The sequence below is a fragment of the Epargyreus clarus genome, unplaced genomic scaffold (genome assembly GCF_041222505.1).
Source record: "Epargyreus clarus isolate Ecla_fem2 unplaced genomic scaffold, WU_Ecla_fem_2.2 ptg000014l, whole genome shotgun sequence".
NCBI classification, from domain to species: Eukaryota; Metazoa; Arthropoda; class Insecta; order Lepidoptera; family Hesperiidae; genus Epargyreus; species Epargyreus clarus.
The window spans coordinates 8,247,897-8,271,781 of NW_027332222.1; the positions used below are offsets into that span (position 1 = coordinate 8,247,897).

The following is a 23,885-nucleotide window of genomic DNA, read 5'->3' on the forward strand; positions in this document are numbered from 1 at the left end:
CTATCAAATTATTATAAAAATAACCCCAAATGCTTGAAAATATAGTACTTATGTCACTCTCAAAATTATTAATACGAATTAAGTGATATATCAGTGCTAAAGAAAGAAACATACATACGCACGAAAAATATTACCCATCGCAGTCGGCTAAAAGGCCTGGCATTCGGAAAACAATCCGACAAAATAGGAAAGTCCTGGAATAATTCAATTTAAACGACATAACGAGTCACCCGATCTGATAAAAGTCTTATATCTCAAATCAGAGCCGCTTATCAGCCTCTTTACAATAAATGCTTAAGAGAATCAAACAAGAAAGAGCCAAGACAAAGCTTTGTATTAGTAAGAACTTTTCGCTTTGCACTCCGTTTCAAAGACTTTGCAAATATTGTAAGCTAAATAATGAAGTTAATAATGATTGACAACAAGCTGACAACTTGGCGCAATAACGAACCATTATGATTTATCCAAAACTTTTATTTTAACAATTCAACTTTCCGGTAACTGTCATCTCTTCTCCGTAAGCTTATCTTTTTTTAAGGAAGCACACTTATATTCGTATACATATGAAAGTAGTAGAGTTAAATATACCGTCTTTTAAAATGTTACATGGTGAAACCTAAATCTACCTTATAGTAGTAATACCCGCACTTAAGTATACAGCACATAAGTTTTTATTATATGTAAGCTAACAGACCTAAATGACATTAGACATCAAGCGTCCAAACTTTGATTCTTCTTACGTACAAACTACAAGCTTACTCCAGAGCAACAAAGCATATCTAGGACTAAGTCTATGATCAACTCAATCAACCTTACGTAGGATTCGGCAAGGCGAGGTTTGCCAAATCGTACTGGTATTTTCCTCTCGAGACACTGGAGCTTCCCTGCTCTATGCGACCATCAATACAATTACAGCGGTAGTTAGCTATGCTGAAAGATATCTATCAACTGCAAAATTCAGTGTCCAGTTTGTATCCTCAATCATCAATTAAGTAATTTTTAATACCTAGAAATCGCCAATGCGGGTTGAAAAAGAGCTCTTTTTGTACCTTTTTGAAGAGCATTGAGCTCTCACGTCATACATGTTCCGGGTATATCTCGGTAAGCAATTCATTTCACATGTTGCGGTAAAAAGGGTTTGCGCATATAAAATAAATTAAATGAGTAGTAGGCTTTTTAAAGACGTATAATATATACTTTATGACAAAAGCTAATAAGCGTCCCGCGTTCATTAAATTACCCAGCAGCCGGCAAGTTTACGCACGTTTAATTAACGAATGATGTCGCCTAAACATATTTACTGTCGCGAAATTCACTCGTACGACTTTGATACTTTTGTTCCCTTTACAAGCGGGTCTCAATTCAACAAGTGGCGAACCACAGTATCTGGGATCCATATTGAATTACCGAACTTTCTGCCGTTTCATTTTGCTCATCCTAAGCAAAGACATAATGAGTGTAAACAACCGAATTGCTGTTGTAGAGGTCATGTAATTAATGTTATCTACGTTTTTGTGTTAAAAGGTGTTATTTTGTTTACTTACAATATATTAACGGAGTTAATTTTGTTTAGCGACACGTTTATAATACTTTAAAATAAACATAGATTGACGTATATGTAGAATTCTTTAAAATATATTTTGCGCTTCTTCCCAGTTATTTCAGTAAAATACACTTTCTACATTTAGAATTATCACTTAATCCCAACCGATTGAACTGGGCATTTTGCACATAAGTAGGTTTGGATGCCAGTACATGATTATCGTAGTGCCGTATAATAACGTCAAAAGTTATGCTAAAGATGGCCAAACATTTCTGTGCACCCGCCAGTACGGATGTCAAATAACAAAGTTTCCCAAAAAGTGCTTTTAATAGGTTATTTTATAATTTCAAATTTTTAACTCTTACACCGCCAATAGTGCCACACTTTCAAGTGATGAGAAGACTATTGTGAGTGAGTAATTCTGTAAGAGGATTTGCGTCTCGTACGTCTAGTTTCATTATTTTAGAAACCCGAATTAACTTATCTTAATTTGAATCGTCTCAGAATATCGAGATTGCGATGTATCGAGATTCGAATTAGTGTTGGTATTTAACAAAATACCTTTAAAGTTACTTAGTTACATTAAATTAATTAAAATATATAAATCTTTAAAATACAGGTAAAGTCACCTATTTCCGCGGTATTTTCACCAAAACTAGAAAGAGCGTCAAATATTAAGCATTTACTACGGCTTAATAATTAATTAGGTAATTTTATCAGAAGCTTTATTATCTGTACTTTTGAAATAGACTCGATATTTTACGGTAAAATATTGATTTAAATATGTATTTAAATTAAATATGAAACAAGTCAGAAAAACCTAATTCCGATGTAAAAATCCTTATTCCGATGTATTTGGTTCCTAATTCCGAGTATACAAAATAAGGGAGTGAAAGAGATAGAACGACTGCTACATGGTGTGTTATAAAAAAAAATATTATTTATTGATTTTAGTTTCAATTTTTATTTAGTTTTTATTATTATTTAAAGAATAACTTTATAAAAAGTGTTCTTAGCTAGGGTTAAAGTGAAACTGCTGAAATAAAACTTTTTTACAAAATAGTTTCTTGAATGGTTAATTTAACTTATGTATTTCATGTTATTTTTTTTTAAACTTTAGTCGATTCATGTATCTGCAATACAATTTTGGACTTTTTCTTTCGTGTACTTTATACTAGGGTGTATTATCATACACCAGAAATAATAATAATATGGAATATCATCCTGCGGTTTGTAGAATTATTTTATTTTGAGTAATTTAATCGAATCCAAACGTCGTATAATGTTCTAGTTCTTATTTAAATAAGTATTAAAATCGTATAACAGTGTTAATTATTCATTAATTAAGATTAAGCGAATTACTGATACAAAAAATAGAAACGTTCTTAAAAACCGCTTAAAACTTTAAACACCCTGTGTAGTATTTTGTGGTTATACCGCGGATTAATGTGCTCATATATCCTAATTCCGACTTATATACATCGGAATAGCGTTTCATAACTAAAAATCACGTTTCCAAATTCCGATTATTAAATAATAAAAGCCTTTTACACTATTTAGAAGCAGAAAGATGCTTTATTGAAATATGTACATAATAATATACAATACTTGTTCAATATGACATCGATATCTGAATGAACTTCATTTTCTCTGCTTAGTTGTCCCATAGTAAATATTAGAAAAGTACATAGATAGGTCATCTTTGGTATTATATAATTAGGTAATGCAGTATAATGCAGTACCTCGGAAAATGATTTCGATATTAATTGAGTATTAAATTAGTCAAATAAGCGAGCGAGACTTGCTTATTCATAAAAACAACTACAAAAATTGAAATTAAAAACAAGTCTATGAATTGCTATTCCGTGGTATACCTCGGTTTAAAGGACAGCCCAGAATTACTGGCACCTAATGCCGCTGTATTTTTAAACTTATTTTTACCCTTATCTGTTAAAAAATAAGCACAATATTTAATTGTTATCGATTCGGTATATAATCTATATAATGTTTTCAATTAAATAATGCCACACATACGTAAATTTATCGAAATAATCACTATTTGAGAAATCGTGACCTTCACGTGCAAAAGGTCCAAAATGTATGAAGCATACGTTTGAGTTAGCCACTAGTGCAAAACTATGCGATTATTTTAAAAACAATACACATAATGCTATTATAATGGCTATACAGCAATAGAGTGATAAATTATTTACTAAATACCAAACTTTCAGTAAAAACGATTTCGTAAATAATTAGTACAAGCTGTTTTTGTAAATACCGCGGAATTTGGTGCCAAATTCAGAACCCCTCGGCATTAGGTGACTTTACCTTACTAATATATTTCAAATTGTTTTCAAAACAATTTCAGGGATTTTTTATAATCCATTTTTTTAGTAAATTTCATCTAATTTTCTAGAACAATTCAACATCGCAATTTATTTCGATAACCGGTCCCATAGAATGGCTGTGGACCAACCGAATTTAAGATGATAAATTCAAATATTTTTTTATAAATTACCATTAAGCATTATAAATTCTTAATCCCAAATGACCAAGTCTCAAAAGCTATTCTTCCTAAGAAATATAAAATTTCTACGAAGGTTTATTGAAATTGTACAAAGTAATGTGTATTGAAAGCGGTTATTATATACCCACCCACTTCAGTTTAGGAAATATGAAATCCGAGTACAAAACAAAACATTTCAAAAGTCTGCTAAGTAAGGAAAAAGTGCCCACTGCAGAAAGCCACCCACCCATCTGACAACGCAAGGACTGGTATTGTAAGGGAAAACATTGAGATATCTTTATATAATAAAACCCAGAGAATCGTTTTAATTTTAGACCAACTACGTAAATATGTCACAGGCTTTAAACATTGTGCTCAGTTTTGCTGACGACTGCCTTCTTGAGGTTTTTTTCATTTTGAAAAGCACATTTTTATGGTATAGGTACTAAAGGGACATATTACTCGTATAGTTTAGGTACCTGAGGTAAATTTTGATTAAATGGATGATCGGAATATTAATGTAAGTAATATCATTAAATATTACTACCATACCTATAATATGTTAATTATATTATGTCATATATTAATCCCGTTAACGTTAATTGAATCTCAAGAGAACTCGAAGCATGGTGCGTTTTATTCGTTTACCATTAATTACATAAGAAGTGTAGGTTATGCTCTACCGTAGATTTTAAGCTGTACACTGAGTCTCGATATCACATTAAGAGTGTAAGTGAATCCCACCTTATATTACAAGCGTTAAACTAACTCGCAAAGAAGTCATATAAACTCCGTCACACAAGAAATGTAAGCGTATCCCACTAGTCCTTACATCTTCTAAACTCGCTGACGTCTCATATAATATCCTTCAAAAATTTTAAGCTCAACACTTCAAATAACAGGAGAAATATCATCAAAAAAGGATGTAAGCAAATCCCGCCAAAGATTATAAACCTTAAACTAAACTAAATCGAGTCATATGAACTCTGTCGTATTAGAAGTGTAAGCTTATCCCACCACGCATTACATGCCTCAAACTGAGTCGCGAATAACTCATATAAACTTCCTCCCATAAGAAGTGTAATCGTATCCCACCAGAAATCTTTGTTGAACTAGATTGCTTAGTAGCAAAGAGCTCATATAAACTTCGTCACATAAGCGCAGCACAAATAATAGATCCTTATACTGTGACATAAGTGTCAGTCAGCGTAACCCACCAAGCCAAGCCCTATACTGAATCCAAATAATTCTTACATTAAACAAAATATTAAAAACAGTGGAAATACTATGTATAGTTTTAGAGCAGGTCTACCAAACAATTGGCGGCCATATTTTTATTAAGGTATCGAATGGGTGATTACCCATTCATTGAAATTATTTGTGTCAAAATAATGCCAACAGCCATTTCATAGAATGTTTTCTGTTGTTAAATAGATTTCGCTGTTGTAATGTCATATTACATGTAATAGGTATAATACCTACCTACGAAAAAGACAATTACGATTTCCGGGAGCTCCGTCGAATCTAAATTGTTTCTCAACGATATTGGCCCAATATCACGAACTATATTCCGTTTAGACCCTGCAATGTTATTACCTTTAACATAGATTAGTAAAGATTCCTCACTCCTAAAAAGAAAATGTACCCAGTTTTGAGAATTGAAATAGTTGCATAAAAAAAGTTTTGCCACGTCTCCGTACTTAAATGTCCGTAAAATATTTGAAATAATTATTTATTTAATATGTAAATTACGGAGTTTTAGTTATTTATTCGTAAATTTTCTCTAAAAATGTTTTTATTTGTCAAGAATTCAAAAAAATAACTTACTAATAAGCCGTTTTTGGCTTCATTCAATTTCAAGGCGGCGAAGTATCTTTACTAATCTATGACCTTTAATCGCAACCCACAACGTGTAATATCATTATTCCGCGCCATTTAAAACTTGAAACATGTCTTTGGGTCGCAAACAAGTGACTAGGCACAAAGGGTGTCGATTCATTCTGCCTTTTACAATCTAGTGCTGTGATATTTTTCTGCTAAGAGATATGTGAAATTATTAAAGACATCAAATGCATGAAAATATTTATTTATCGTGACATCTGTGGTTACAGGTCCTTAACCTCATGCGAGGTCAAAAAAAGAAATATAAAATTTGGGGAATAATTATTTATTCTGTTACAAAACTATTCAATATATTTTATTATAATATTATTTTAATTCACTAATCACATATTAGTGAATTAAAATAATATTATATAAAAGTAAAACATCATGAAAATAACACATTATTTTCATGATGTTTTACTTTTATATTAATAACCTATAATTTATCAAATCACTGGCTGGTAAGATTTTATGAGTTAGCTTAAAAAAAGCTTAACTTGACGTTAGAGTTGTATCTTGAACAGGAATAAAAAAAATACGTGTGGCACTCGAAGACTGCCGCGGTAAAGCTATTGTATAGCATTTTTTATGCTATGAAAACGCTCAGAAGGAATTCCAGAAATACAATATATTCTTCCATAATCATCAACATTTACATTAATACATCTTTATCCACTATTTTATCATATCTCCATTATATAAGACATTGCAAATATCAGCTGACATTTCATAACTCCAAGCATTGACTCCAAGCAAGACTGAACATTCTAAAATATAAAATAGAAAAGTATTTAATAAGAGACGTAAAGTATTAACAAACAGCAATATAAATGGATCAATGCGATGTGTAACATTTGGCCGAATGTTACAGGCACATCGCATTGATCCATTTATATTGCTGGTTGTTCATATTTAAAACACTTTGTACACAAATTATTTGTACCATAAATCATAATGGCGTTTTGATTTTGTACTGTCAAGTCTGTCAGTTGTAATTTTACGTTTAAAAATTACAAACACTCTTTTACGTTATTTTATTAATCCAGAATTCAACATAGCTTATGTTGATAAAACATATTATTTGGATAATGTGGTAATATAATTTTGAATTTTATAATGGGAATATAAAATATACTTCACGCAATTTTAAGATTTCCGCACGGTTTATAAAAAAATGTGTATTACTGCCATCTGTGTTCAAGTTGACGAATTAAGGTTATGAAATAAAATAATAAGGAATGTAAAATAATATACTTTATTCAATTATATCCATATTTTTCTATTGACAGTCAACAACTCGGTTGCCTGGAGACTTGATATCCAACAAAGGTGTTATTTATTTTCGTTACGGAATTTCTCGATTCGGTCGCCGCGCTCAAAGCCCGCGATAAAAGCTATGCAATAGCTTAATAATAAGGAATGTAAAATAATATACTTTATTCAATTATATCCATATTTTTCTATTGACAGTCAACAACTCGGTTGCCTGGAGACTTGATATCCAACAAAGGTGTTATTAATTTTCGTTACGGAATTTCTCGATTCGGTCGCCACGCTCAAAGCCCGCGATAAAAGCTATGCAATAGCTTAAAATGTAAATTTATTCAAGAATCAGATTTTATTTAACAATATAATAAAAAACTTACGAGATAAAAATGAAGGTAGTTATATAACTTCTATATAGCTATTCAAATCAAATTTGTACCCATTAGAAGTTTATTTGGTTACTTTGTCTATGTAAACCTGGCAGATCCCAACGAAATCAAATTTTAAAAGTAAGAAGGTAATGTCAAATGGCAGAATTTTTTAAGATTTTATTATTAGGACCACAAACCGTCATTAACTTAGTATTCCGTTTAAAAACAGTCGCGGCACAAAATTTAAGTGCTAGGAAACCTTTATGAATAAGGAATTCTTAATAAGCGGCATTTAAGCTCTCCTAAAACCTCTACGAACCGCACATAATTTTTTATGATTCCGTTTTTTGATGCGAACGTATTACTTTAGATCCATAGATAAGTACATAATAATTAGTCTTTAAACTGAACAATTCTTTGTTCCTTCATTTATAGAATGTAGTGAATGCTAGAACGAATCAATAAAACTGATTTATTACAGCCGAGCAAACAGCTATAAATCAAGGCAGGCGCGCCCGCGGCATACACTTCACTAACCTATGACGCTACAAATAAAGCTGTGCGAACACTACGCAAACAATTGGCCAACTAGCGGCAATAGACAACTCTGAACTTTTTGTTTCCCTTTAAAAGTTGATCGAAGTTATATAGTGCCGCCACGGGACTTCTAAATAAACTGTACGTACATGTCTAGGTTAGCAATGGAGTTTAGGAAAATGTCAATCAATAAGCAAGAGGCAAACATTTTCATGTACATGTATGTATTGTCTTTCGCACGAATTCATACATTTTACGTCAAAGCTCCGTAATATCGCAAGATAATTTCTTCATAACATTTATAAATATACGTTGCACATACTTATAATCGGTTACAAAATATTTATTACACAAACGAAAAGGAGTAACTCCTACCTACTACAATTAAGTGTGAAAGACGCAATATTTAAACTCTGTTTACACCAGAATATAAAGGCGCAAGCGCCAACCTATTTCCTGATGAAGCATCACTGCTGGGGTTTATAACAAATATTAATCAGTAAATAGTTATTAAATAATAATATTTTTAGCTACGTACGATAAGTGTGCCTAGTGTATCAGCGGCCTAATTTGTGATTTACACCAATCATTGATAACTAATTGCCACAAAGAAAATAAGTAATTCTCGACACGTCTATTTCTTCTGATCGCATACGGGCAAATTAGGCGATGATCTAGAAGATAAGTAAAAATTAATGTCCACAATTTATTCCGACCTTTCCTTCAGAAAACTCAGCCTTCAAACTTACATTTTTAGTCTAAACTTTACAATTTAACAGGATAAAAGTTAAGTTACATTTAATCCGAGACTTGAAAAATGTTTTAACGAAAGCAGTATCGCTGAAAGTAAAAATGAATTTAGAACTTCGACTTTCGAGTAAAAATCTGTACTAATATTTGAAATGAGAAAGCAAGTCTATCTGTCTGCCTGTTACGTATTCACCGCCAAACCACTGGGCCGATTGTGATGAAATTTTATATGGAGATAGTTTGACTATGAAGGCTAGGAATGAAAAGCTAACCCTTTTTATCTTTTGTCATATTTTTATATATTATTGAAATTTCGATGAAAACTTTTTGTAATACTTGCACGTAGCGTAGCGAAACAATCTAAGTCTATGCTTGCACGCGTGTCGATTTTCTCGCACTTTTTTCCTTCTCCGGTAAGACAAGTGATGTCTAATTTGTAATTGGACCCCCTGACTAAGATACCGACAATTAGCGTTTTTTTTTTAAGAGCAGAAAAAGAAAAGAGTAATTTATTATAAATATTTACACCATTAAACTTTATCTTTAATGTATCTTTACTGTCATTAGGTTAATATCCACTTAATATTTAACCTAAAGGACGTACTGAGGCTGACTTATAACTTGTGCGGCACTCTATCTTATCCCTCAGGGATAGCAACGCATCTGTATCCGACAGGTAGGTCAGGAATCTTATCTGGGATTGCTTATAAATGTTAATGTGCTGCAGTAATCCCTTAACGCGTACGCAGGCAAGATTTGAGTCCTAGAGTTGGACCTACTATTAGTAGAGTAGACAGAGTAAAAACATAAATTCATGATATATTATGGTAAATACGTTGTGAACTCATTACTATCCAATTCCTAAGCTCGGTTCTCCTCTCATAGTGATTTTAGTCTCAAAGTGGCTTAGTCTACCACAGTGCCTAAATGCTAAATACTAAACTAGACACACCCTTGAATATCACCACAATAAAATTAAAACTCTTTACACACTTATAGCCTAACATTATGATACACAAACCAATACGATAAACAAACACACAGTCAGAATAGAAGTTGAAATATATCCTAAGATTCTGGGTTCCGGAAACATTTGTGGAGGTAGATCACTTGAAAGCTGCGTCTCGAAATGAGCATCAAAGAGAGAAATTAACCAGAAAGGTACTAAAAGTACAAAAAAAAATAATATAACTGTAAAAAACGAGAAAATCATATAAGGAGATCATACTAGAGATTCATGTAATTCTGTATATATATGAAATCGAAAGATGCTCACTCACGTATTGGCTAATCATCGCAATGCCTAAGGTTTAGGCGCTAAACTATGAAAGCCAAAACAATCCAATTTTGCCAATAGGTTTATTATATGAAGACACGCACTAAGAACGGGTTTTTTATTATTCCACGCCTAGGGGACGGAGGCAGTAAAAGGCATTTAAGTTCGCAATCAACGTTTAATTATATAAAGTCAATTATAAAACGGTAATTTTCAAAAATGGGGAATGCCTAAAACGGTATAAATTTGATAACGATTTGTGGCGTGATGACGTCAAACTAAACTCAGTTATTATCTTAATAAAGTGTAGTTGTTAACTGGACGTTTTCCTAAATTACTCAATGAGGAAACTAACTTGTTTAGTTACTTTCACGCCTTAATTACGTAACCGATTTGCACAAATGCACACATGTCGTCAGGGGTTCCTAAATGTTACATACATACTCGTACATGTAACATAGGATTACGGATAGTTCAAAAGTTACCACAATAATAATGACATGCCGGTGCGATAATAAAACACTTGAACATGTTGTTATAACAAAGCACATGTGAACGTCAGTTCCTATAGGTGAAGGTGTAATTTCGGGTACATATAGGTATGACATGTTATTTTGTTTAACGCAGCTAAAACCGCGAGCGGCTAGTAATATATAAATTACGTATCAAATAACGAAAACTGAAGCATCAATCGAAACTAATGGACAACAATGTTATTCTACTCGTATCACATATCATCTGATACAGAAAAAGTACGTAGTGGGTAATCGTATTTAAGATTCGTCGATACGTTATCGTTTATTTCTCCTTTTGTTAGGGTTCCGTAACAAACGGTAAAAACGGAACCCTATTACAAAGCCTCCGCTGTCTATTTCTTTATCCGTCAATCCGTTTGTTACAGAACCATATCTCTTGAATCGTAATAGATAGACCCTTGAATATTTTACACAGTATGTATAAAGGTGGCTACTATAACAAATACAATAAATTAAAAAGCTTGAAAATAAAAAAAGTATACAAGAAACCGCTATTTTTAATAGGTTTTCGCTATAATCATTGACTCGTAATAGGTATACAGTTAAAATTTTCACCATCCACAATTTTAATGGCCGCTATGATAAGAAATACTAAAAATAAAAAACAACTGAAAATGTCGTCGTACGGAACCCTCCCTGGCCAGAGATGGATTCGCACTTGACCAATTGTTGTTATATCAGACATTTCATTGTTTTCGGAGCTTTCATAAAATAATAATTGAGTTGATGGAAATTACTATTTCCGAGGTAATCGCAGGGCAGCCCGCAACTTCGTTCCCTTAATTTTATCAGCCCCGTCGACCTGCGGGCATCTTGCCGGACGCTGGCTCGGGCTTTCGCTAAATATAGATACAAAATTAACGTATACAAGCTAGAAAATACTTAGAAAACCACATTTAACATATAAACTGTCTATATAAAAATGTCTACCTCTATCTAGATTTATATTTTAACTGTTTAAATAAATACCTATAAATGATATTTGTTATTGGTTTATAAACGACACTAGTTATAGATTGATATGGATACCCAACCATTACCAAGTATAAAAATGTTAAATAAAAAAAACATCGGTTGTCTGTAAAGTCGGTTTACTGACGATAGTTGAACGTGACAACGTCATAAGAAAATTATTATTTTCAATTATCGTTGCTATAAACAATGGACACCACATTCAATTTTTGCTGCACTTCATACTTAACGAAAACATGTAAATCATAGATATACTATTAATAAAGACGTAGATATGTCATACACGTTCGAAATTTGGCACATGATTTTCGGGTTAATTGGCCTATGACAACTTATTCACGGGCCGCGCGCCTCTCAGAATGGTTGTTTCTATGTCAAAGTGTCTGTGTTGAAAAACAATTAAAAATGCGGTCTTGTTTAATGTAATTTTGCACGAACTACAGCGGAAAAATTACCAAAGGTGGTGGAATCACTTATTATTCGTAAGTATTTCAATTTCAATAAGTTATTATCGATTTTTCAATAATTCAAATTAAATTTAATGTGAGTCAATGTCACATATGTCACAGATAATAGAGCGAATGAAAAGATGGGCAAATTACTAAGTGTAAAAAGAAGTGTTATGAATTATGGGTGTCCATGTATATAGATATTAAATTAACAGATGGTCCAGAAGGTACATTATTGGTATCTGAACCATAAGAAACTACACAAATTATTTTTATATTTATTAATTTGATATTTAAGTCGATATTTTGTTTAATACTGTTTCTGTGTAGTGAGTAGTAGTATTTTTGAGTATGTTTTAGGTTCCCACTAAATGAAATAGGGCGACTAAAGTAGTTTGCCATTGTTCGCAAGCAAACAAGGGAAGACCATTGGCGTCGAAATTATTGGAGTCGGATTTGCTCTGAACATTTCATAGACGATGATAATTAAATCTTACGAAAAAAGAATATATTTTTTATTTACCTGCATTCAAAAATTCATACTAGTAGGTAATCATAAAACACTCTTGAATACCTCTCGTCTCCATTCCATACAACATTCACACAGAGACACGCACTGAATTACATATTTTTCTCTTAATATTAATACCATATTAAATTAATTCATATAGGAATTTATTATCTCTATACCAAGCACATTATAGGTAACTCTAAAATTAATTCATATAGACTCATCTGACTCAAACTTATCTTTGACGAATAGTCATCATGACTGTCACGTATAAAGTTATATTGTTTATCCCTTTTTTGCGAATTCAGTTAGACATGCTGTCCTACTTGCTCCTCTTGACTATTTGTTAGTGTGTTGTTTAAATATAATATTTGTAAAGTAGTATGAATTTTCGCGATGAGTACCACCAACAAGCGCCGATTGTTTTATTAGTAACTATCTACGTCTTTATTAGTAGTGTATCTATGATGTAAATGTATTATTGTATAGCAGCTGTCCACGCGGACGCGTCGCTGACTCAAGTAGGAGAGAGACAGATGTGCCTTTGTCGCTCGTTCCGCGCTCTCGCTTGCACTTCAAACATTAAATGGAACGCCTCAGAGCGAGGTAACGCCGCATGAGTCATGTTTTTTGGTGCGTGCAGCCGGCTTCATCGAATTATAAGACGTTGTCACGTCAAAAATACTAAGTTACAATATCAAATTTATAGGTATTCTGAACGCGCTCTTGATAACATCAATATTTTTATCACTTTTATAGCTTTTTGCTTTAGATCAACTTACAGAAAACAATATTCTTTCTGTATTATACAATCCTAAAACAACTTATTTACTCAATGCTAAAATTTATTTACTATCTATCCATTATATATCCATAGCATCCATAGTATTGGCTTAGCCTCTGTGTAAATGAAGGTGAAGGAAGAAGACATATTTTGTAATAGTCATGAGAAAGATAATTATATTACAAGCCTAGCCTATAGACTATTGCAAGCTTCTTGCATATTAAGGAAAAAGGATTTTGGCCACAAGAACATTCATTTACTCCTTAAAACCATTGACTTTCTTAAAACCATGGAGGTTTGTCCGATAATATAATTTTATTCAGCAGGTGCCGAGTAAGTCTAAAACTTTAAAATGTCTTCTATATAACATTGTAACAATTCTGTATTGGTATAAATCCTATAGAATTTTATTGTGCATTTTATTCTTCTTGTTGATACTGGCAATATGGTACGATGACAGATTTATGTGCTATATCGGGAGACGACAGCTGCCTCCATGCATACGCTCTTTATAGCCTGGATTTAATCAGAACTTATATAAAATGACGTAATTGATCCCTGATTAAATGTGTGGAATAAGCCTTTATATATAAAGTGATACTAGATATACTTAATATGACGATTTTTTTTATACTTGATTTGACGACCCGCGTGGCGGAGCGGTCACCATGCCGGTCTGACGCGCAGAGGGTCCCGGGTTCGATCCCCGGCCAGACAGATTTCTAAATGATGAATTTAGATTTCTGTTTCTGGGTCTGGGTGTTTGTGTATTTGTCTCTGTGTGTATCCATAGCACCCACGATACAGGGAATCCTAGTGTGGGGCTGTGAGTGTAGAAAGCGTTTTAATATGAATATTCAAAGTAACAACAACTCAACCATGACGAAGTCTGATTTCTTCTTTCTATCCCTGTGGAAAAACCTAACTCATTCAGTTTAAAATAATATATATGTAAAGACTAGTTAATGGTTTTTGTAATAGTTAATGAATGCAGTTAAGAAAAAACGTATACGTATGAAAACTAAAATGTTATATCGAATATTGTACAAATAAAGAGATTCACAACTAGGTACAAATGTACTTATACATCACACTCAACACCACATCCTCGTAATATATTCACTTGATCCCCCGTGACAGGTGTATCGGCGGATCCTAACGAGATTTATTGGACACCACTTGAACTCCCCACCGATTTTTCCGTTGTCCACGATAAACCCCAGTTATTTATACGCTGACACGGCACCTATTTGTCATAAATGAATATACGAGACGCTATTCATATACAGCGTCTATTGATTTTGCTCTGTGCATATTATTTGGTATGGCGTAGGTAAAAGAAGTAAAACGGCATGCAGTTTTCACCTGCATTAGTAAAAATCTACTGACTCAAAAGATTATAGGAGTTCTACCGGAAACCAGTGAATGGTATAGCATAAAAAAAAATCTTCTTTTAGGTACTGACTCTAAAAGTAAAATTATTTAAAAAAAATATGGAAAGCATTATATCAATAAGCCTTTCTGTGTCTATTTCCTGTCGTAATAACAGGAAATGACAGCATTAACCTGCTTCATCAAACTATAAAAACTAAATTATAGATTATCAATAATTTACTGTATTGGTCTATAGAACAGACAGACAACAATGTTTTTATTTTTTGACAAATAGGATTAGATACCTACAATTATTTCAAAACTACCAAACAAACATACCTACATCACCCTTCCTTCATCGCACCACTCGCCGAAGGATGAGGTTCCATCCACATCAACTTGACCCGTGGCGGTCCTCCACGGTTCGGTTTGCACGGTCATTTTTGCCGCGTACGTGCAAAATGTGGAATGAACTTTCTCCTGAGGTATTCCCTTAGGACTATGAAATAGGGCTCTTCAAGAAGGGTGTAAGAAGAACTCTCCTTCAAAGCCGGCGATGCATTGGTGACTCCTCTGGTGTTGTGAATGTCCATAGGCAACGGTGACTGCTTTCCATCAGCCCGTCTGCCTTATCGTTAGGTTAAATATAAAAAAAAACTACAATTTATTTTTGTTTGTTAGACACTTAGACTGTTCATGTTTTGCGTGATATCATAATATATGCAATTCCAGTATTATATTATCATCTCTAAACCTAAGTTCCACAAAGAGGATCTACATTCATAGGTCTCTAGTAAATGGGTGTCTCCAAAACTTGAGTTTGTACTTTACAAACACAATTACGACCTCACATTCGGTTCACATAACTTATGTTGTTGCTGAGTGATTAACTCATGAAACTCAAATACATCGCACCTACAGAACACTTAATAAATCTTCAACAATTCTAACTTAGATATATTTATTAATTTACCAATAAAATTTCATATGTACGACTCGATGACATAACTACTTGCCATTATCTAAGTGTCTAAGCTCATACCGAACTTTTGATAGTCTTAAATTTTGTTCGGAAAACACTTTTGAAGGTGGTAAAACACTCTGTGGTTCGACTCCGGCGGCGCCACTGCCTCGCCTATTTATGTCTTATAGCAATAGTGTTATTGTGTGAAGGAGTTATTGTGTAAAGGATTGTTGATAAGGGAGACATACTTTTCCGAGGCGGTCCAACTTAGTCCTCAGGGGTAGTGGCACATCTGTGGCCGACCTCAGGTAAGAATCTAATCTTATCTTATCTGGGGTTGATTACAGATGTCTATGGGCAGCAGTAGCCACATACCAACAGGTGTTCTGCATGCTCGTCTCCTACTCCTTATAAAAAATATATTATAAAAAAAAATCTTGAAAAATATACACACTACTGGAACTACTGAAAAATACCTAAAATGATATGCTTTTTGGCAATCCACAATCAAAGACCAGTGTTCCCAACAGAATTCTAACTAATTGAATTGTATCATAGACCAAAATATTTGCTTTGTATGTTTTTGGCTACTAGAAATAACAAATATTTTTTGAAGCTAAATAAAATTCATGCAGCCCACCTGACCTGAATTTAAGTGGTCCCTATCGCACATAGTAACCAATTTCCTATACGAGTAGGTACGACGGGAATCCTAAATAAATGAAATGACAGATAGGTATGCCGAGGGTTAATATGAAATTCTCTCTCGCAAAAGTTAATCTTCGGAATTATTTCATAAAAATAGACGTGATGTGTAGTTATAATAAGATAAATTAATTCCTAGTTTACCGGTTTTATCTAGTATTACCAATCATAAAATGTTTTAGCACTAGAAGTTGGACGTGAGCCTAAAATTAAGTTAAAATTTCGACATTTAAAGTACCTTATTAAAACGTTTGTTTCGTGGTCTCACCATCCTTTCATTAGCGAAGTGCTATTTTGTCGTTCTGTATAAGATATTAAAAGGCTATTAATGTTACGAAACTTCAGCTGAACAAAAATCTCAGCGGCTTAAAGAGGAAAAGAAATATTGAGCGGTTGGTAGTAGCCGGCGGACATTGCGCTAATCCGGAGAAAAAAATATGCAGTTGTGGGCGCGAACATGATGAAGCTCAGACAGCACACTTGAGTGTGATTTGAACTTTCAAGTTTTTCATGATTAATTTTAAAAGAAACAAGATTTTGCTGCTGTGCAGTTTTTACGAATTGCATAAAGTTTCCGCTGGTGCAATATTACAACCTTTTAATCTTCCAAATCAAATAACACTGTGATTCTTTTTTCTTAATATTTTCTATTTATTTATTTAAAGTTTAGACTCTGAGGTGAATGTATCTGAATGATAATAATTATTTTTAACTATTTACAACTTTAGCTATTGTCAAATACAATTTATGCTTAAATTTTACTTATTCGCGCAAATTGCTCCAAGTATATTTATATTATTATATGATATGTTTAATACGAATCCCAACACACATACTAATTATTCAAGGCTTGTCAGAAGTGCCCATTGTGAGACAGGGGTCCTATTCCGGTTCGTTTATTCAGTGGAATTCTTGCCTTATAAAGTTTAGACCGCCTCCATTCTTGTTATTGTTGGAATTTACGATGTAAGCTCATTGTGTACGATGTGACATTTAAAACGCACTATGCTTCACTATTATGATTTCATATAGTGATGTATAACATATGAAGAACTTCCGCTAGCGACTTCGCCCGTATTTTCCCCTGGATTTATGAAAAATTAATAATTCTTCAAAATAATTATTATTATTTTATGAAATAGTCGTTCTTTATAAAACAAGGGCTTGTTCTATTTGGTGTTGCTTAGAGTACATTAAATCAATTGAGAAATGTCAAGTCAAGTCGAATCCGTTAAAGAGACCCCGGTCTATGAAGCTGTTTGAAATAGTTAAACGCCGAAACCATGTTATAATTACTTACTGGTCTAGACCTATTTCAATTATATCACTTGAATACATAACTTACTAATATAAAGGGCAATGGCAGGAAAACAATGGAAACCTACATAGGTAGGTAGGTAAGTGTTGAACTAGTTTTTGGTATTTGTATATTTTCCAATTTATGAATAACAGTTACAAAATTCCATTCCTAGATTATATAATAGGTATTTAGCACAAATCGATGTAATACAATTAAAATCATTTTTCAATAACCACAAAATATACTTATTTCAAGCATCTATAAGAAATCAACTGTGTAAAAGTATTTTACAAAAGGACATACGAATATCCAGAAATTTCATATAGTAGGTAACCATATTAGTAATACAAAGTGATGAGATGATATCAAGAGCTCTCAGGAGACGAGTAGGTATATAATATAGTCGTATTTCTTGAGAGGTAGGTACTGCATGCACTAACACTAGTAGTTCTCATATGAATAGTACATTAGGTTCGGAACGTAGGTACGTAAATCAAATTTATGGTTTAAATTTTCACTTTGCCTGCTAAATTATCTACATTAGAGGTAAACTAATGTTTTATGTATCAGAAAATACTTTTTGCTATAAAATAAGTATTAAATTACAATCGTTGTTTTCGGATAACTTAAAGTTGAGTAATTAATCTGCATTTTGTCTGCTTTCCATACGTTTAGTTACTTTAGATATATATATTTTTTTACGTAATGATAACTAAGTTTTATTAATTTTTAAGTAATATGTAATTATACTTCGGCTTCAGGACAGTCATTTGCATGAGTAGTTATAATTATACAATTACATATTTGTAACCTTGTAATGGATATTATGATGCAAAGATAACAAATGTAAGAAAAACGTTTAATCGTTTTATTTAACTTTTGGTTCAAGATAACAGTAACGAACGTTACTATTTTTCTTAGAAATGTAAGATTTTACTGTATAATGAATTTATTTTAATACTATCTCTTTATAATTGACTTTAAATGCGGTTAAAGTATCACAGTGTTCACGTTATTAAGATATTCAATAACTGGGTAACTTCAATCTCCCTAAATACGTTCTGAAATTCTATATAAAAACCCAATTAACCTTGTATCATTTAGGACAACCTGTGTTCCTTGATAAAACCTGTCAACTACATTTATCGCTTGCGTTCTAACCTTTGCCCTCTACGTAGCTTCGTAGGTACCTGTACGTACGCTTGCAAGTATTTTTTTTATTTCCCCGACGTATCTTAACAAAAAACAGATAAAATCTCGTTTAATAAACAAATAAATTAAAATTAAATGTTTTTAATTTTGATAAATTTGGGCGTAAAATTTACTCGTACTATTTTTAAAAATCGATCGATCGAAATTGATGATTTGCTATTTTATAATGAAACACTTATGTACTTATTCCTTTGATCACTAATTAGTGATCGAAGGCTTATTCCCAAAAAGATAACATCCGACTTCGTTTGTTTTTTTTAGTTTTTGCACTATGTTTTCTTTTGTGCCAGTGTCAAATTTAGTGCCGGGTTTAAAATATAACATTGTTATCGATATAATCAATAATCAATATTTCTCTTTTTAATAAACAAATTATTTTTAAACTGTACGATGTACATTATTAAATCCAGTTGGTTGTTAACCAAAAAATAAATAGGTACACGAAATTTGGGTAGTTCCGCTTAAACTTGAAAATATCGTCACGGTGACTCAGTAAATGTAAATGGAAATAACTGGTACTTAATTATCTTAAAATACCTAAGTAAAGTTGAAGTTTGGTGTGAAAGTCATTAAATCTTGCGATGTTCGGTAAATACGTACAAATTGAATTCTTGAATACTTTATCAAATTCTATATCGCGTCACGTCAACTGTCAGTTACGAAACGTTTTCAATAATAATCGTATAACAAAGTTAACGATGAAAGTTGTCAAAAAACGCTGATCCCCGTCAATCATTAATTGCCAGTTGTATAACTATACACATATGGGCCCGTGTCTTTTATCGTATTACTTTATTTTTAAAATGACGGAACGAGGTTCAAATCTCAGGAACGTAGTTTTAGTATTTCGAAGTTATTACACATTATCATTAACTTTCACGGTGTAAGAAAACATAGTAAGGAAAAATATACGCCTGGAAATTCAAAATAAAAATCTCTAAGCTGAGTCAACTATTGGTGAGCATGGTGGGCTCTTGCGTAAACCCTCTCACTCTGAGAGGACATCCTTGCTCAGCAGTGGCCAACAGTAATCGAAGTTCCTAAGATTATTTTTCTACTCGACTCTACTTCGACCCCGACCAAATAAATGAAAAGTCAAAACGAGTTTAGGTACTATGTGCCAAAAAATACTTTGTACTATTCAGTTAAATTCTACGGTCGGCAGGAATCTTCTCTTGTCATCATCAGTGTTTAAATTCTTATAAGGGTTCTGAAGAGGGTACTATAATCATCCCATTTAATACAATGGGGCTGCGAAACATTTGTGATTCTACCCTAAGTTAATAATTGTAGGCGATAACAGATCTTCATGGACGACAATAAAAAATAACACCAGGTACGTCCCGTTTCGTTACATAAAATGTACTGTTTTAAAGAGATACCATCGAAGATAATTTAGAGGTAGAACCACTACGGTTCGACCAGAGTATTATGATCCCTACGCCTATTTCTGGTCTTTTGGTGTCTAGAGTGACTTACATATGACGTAAACGACATTAGTCCTCAAGAGTGACAATGCAACTGTGACTGACTTTAGATAGAACTCCAAATATACCTATGTGAGCTGCCGTGACCGTTATCTAACCATCAAGTGCATCCCCGTTTGCAAATTTAAATAAAAAAGTAAGATATCTTATTTCTACCTAATAACAGCAATGTTAGGCGCTGCTGTGTTCCGGTTTGAAGGGTGTGGTAAGGGAGACATACTTATCCGAGACGTTCCAGCTTAGTCCTCAGGAGTAACGGCGATTCTGTGGCCGACCTCAGGTAGGAATATCTAATCCTATCTGGGGTTGATTACAGATGTCCATGGGCGGTAGTAGCCACTTACCATCAGGTGGATTGCATGCTCGTCTGCTACTCTTATATTATATAAAAAAAAAATTTATTCACCATAGAACTTGTAAATTTTTCTTTTACATAACCTTACAGTACCTATACTTTAGTCAAAAGTAAAAGATTAGAGAAGAAAACCTTTTAAGAAACACATCTTTAACACATAAAGTGTGAAGCCTTCAAAGATTTATTGCTGAAGTTTTTGGAAAAAGTTATATCGCAATCCCGCTGATAGCGAATTTTTTTCTACACTGTATAAGGAATTTAAAAAACAGTTTCTTAAGATCCCTTGTCAAGAATTTCAAGTGGATTACCATAATCCTCAAATTCTTATGAATATTGATAGAACCATAATAGAATAAAATTTTATTACGTTTAAAATTACTAGGTATATAAATTCTATGATGTTTGTCTGGCTGTGCTTGTATAACTGTTTTTTATCATAATTATATCATTTGATCACGCTAAGTCTGCAGTAACGTAAAATTCAAAAATTCTGGTAAACTAGGTGTTTATATCCTCATGTACCTACCTGAAAAAACATTTACATAATTACAAAATTCAACCACGGTTAGGTAATATCAGAGTTTCAGTGAGGAATAAGGTACGTCGTTTTTCAATAATTTTCAGAATCTAGAATGTTCTTTAAGAGGACAGAGCTTGATGTAGCTGAAGGTAGACTTTGTTCACTTAGAAGAAACGTGTTCCTAAAATGTAGAATATGCAAATGCAGTAACCGGAAAAGTCAAAACGCGGAGAATATAAAATGTCCTCCGACTTCTGATATTATTATACCTGTTTAAAAGTCTTGTATAAACTTAATTACATCATTTTATAATTTGGAAGTTAGATCCTCCTATTTCTGAAATTTTACTAACTCCTTGAGATAACGGATGGGCTTAACATGCTTTTAGTTTGGGAGGTGAACTGGCGTCTAGCCTCTAAATTCGGCATTGAATAAATCCAAAAATTTAAAAGCCATCAAAGACTTGACATGTAAGTGCATCTAATAGTCTTGGTCGTTTACTTGAATTAGATTGGGTTCAGTTCAGTTCAAAAGGTGGTAGAACCCTTTGTGGTTCGACTCCGGCGGCACCACCGCCACACCTATTTCTACCTAATAACAGCAGTGTTAGGCGCTGCTGTGTTCCGGTTTGAAGGGTGTGGTAAGGGAGACAGACTTTTCCGAGGCGTTCCAGCTTAGTCCTCAGGGGTAGCGGCGCATCTGTGGCCGACCTCAAGTAGGAATATCTAATCCTATCTGGGGTTGATTACAGATGTCCATGGGCGGCAGTAGCCACTTACCATCAGGTGGACTGCATGCTCGTCTGCTACTCTTATATTATAAAAAAAAAAGTTTGTTAGTCTATTTAAGAAGGACTATTTAAACTTAAGTTTTTAGCTTCATTACAAGTTTTATAGAACATAGTACAAAAAATTAATATAAAGACGGTTAAACCTTTATTATATTTATAATGTTATATATATCACTTCAGGATTCATATGATTTGATTTAAGTAGATGTAGAAGTGGTGGATCTGCGTATTTGTGATTTTATTCTAGGTTGATAAATGTATCAAAATCACATAATTGTTCTTGACTTCGTTACAATGCATTTTATGGGGAAGAAAACATGATGTTTTATTCTTATTCAAATTTAATTGAAGGTTAATAGATAAATTGCACCAAAGTGAATCATTACTTTTTTATCGTGTAATGTCTATGATAGCACGTTTTTCAATTTATTTTATTATTCTTTTACGTACAGCAGGTTTACCGTATAACTTAAATAATAAAGATTTCTTAAATACCGACAAGCGTATAAAGGGTCATGTAATTTATCGATATATATAATAATATACACCCTACAAATCCATTAAAGTTAATAACCATATTTTTAACATGCAAAATAGGATTGTATTCACGAAGTGACTATGAAGAAAGTAAATAATGCACTATACAAAAACAAATGTTAAACGATGTTATACTCTGGAAATATATTTTAAATTATGCAAATATAATTTATACTAAAATTGCAGTTTAACTCGCCTAGTTTAACTGCCTAATTTGTATGAGCGGAGGTAAACTGTTCACTGGCAACAAATTTGAATAAAATTAGCACTCACCTTCGCTGACACGAGTTCTGGCTCGACGGAAAACTTTACTTAGTTAACGGAAAACAAAAGTTCGCGATTGTTTTAACAATGGGAACACTGCGCGAAACTGGTCACAAGTCACTTGTTCGGTGATAATAGAGATATTAGAATAAGTGGAATTTTTTTAGTGACTTTTATATAGATGCGATTTTTTTCGGACCACGGCTATGTCCTCTGTAGGAACGTTTGGACGCGCCAAAGTTGTGTGCCGCCGGATTCGAGCATCGTGCTTATATCTCGTAGAAAGTGGAGCCTGCGCGCATGCGTCGCGATCATTCATGAAATCATGACACACTCTCAATGACCGCCTCCGCACCCATCACCGCTCATCATCCACCACATTACCATAAATGACATGCTCCAACTGGACAGTTTTATTTTAGGGACCCGATAAAAACTTAATTATACTGAAAATTTTAATGCCTTGTCAAATGACTGACGTTTATGAAATAAATTTCGATCTACCTTCATACTCTTCCTATAATATTTTTTTAAATTATTCGATTAACAATCAGTAGATTGATTTTGACAATGAAACATTCACAGAGCAATATTAGAGTTAAGTCGGACTACGTAAGATTAACTATCTGTTTAGTAATAATTCATATTCGTGATATTGATTTGAATATTTTACTTAGGATGCGCGTCCAAATCATCAAGAAAAATTAAATTACGTAGAGATCAAAAACACAAAGTTCATTTTCATTTTCATGGAATGAAATTGAAGTACAATGAAAATTAGATAAGGTGGCATTTTCTTTGACAATTTCGATTTTTCAATACAGTATTTAACGAATTAACAAATAATCTGTTAGCTATCGAAAACCTAGTAAACAACGTTATGACGTCATTAAACAATATCCTATACAAGAAATGCAATAAAATAACCTTAATGTATGGTATTATTTTCCGGTTCACTATCTTATGCAGCGACGAGCTTGAAATGCAGCTCA

General features: G+C 33.0%; 1 protein-coding gene across 3 annotated transcripts in view; it reads right to left on the minus strand.

The window, feature by feature from the left end:
- Dh44 (corticotropin-releasing diuretic hormone 44) overlaps nt 1-23,343 on the minus strand; it is a 74,495-nt gene extending 51,152 nt beyond the window's left edge. For all 3 annotated transcript variants that reach the window (XM_073079343.1, XM_073079344.1, XM_073079345.1), the window contains exon 1: nt 22,903-23,343. The gene's annotated coding sequence lies outside the window, so the exon portion shown is untranslated. The remainder of the gene's footprint in view (nt 1-22,902) is intronic.
- Nucleotides 23,344-23,885: the final 542 nt, after the last annotated feature.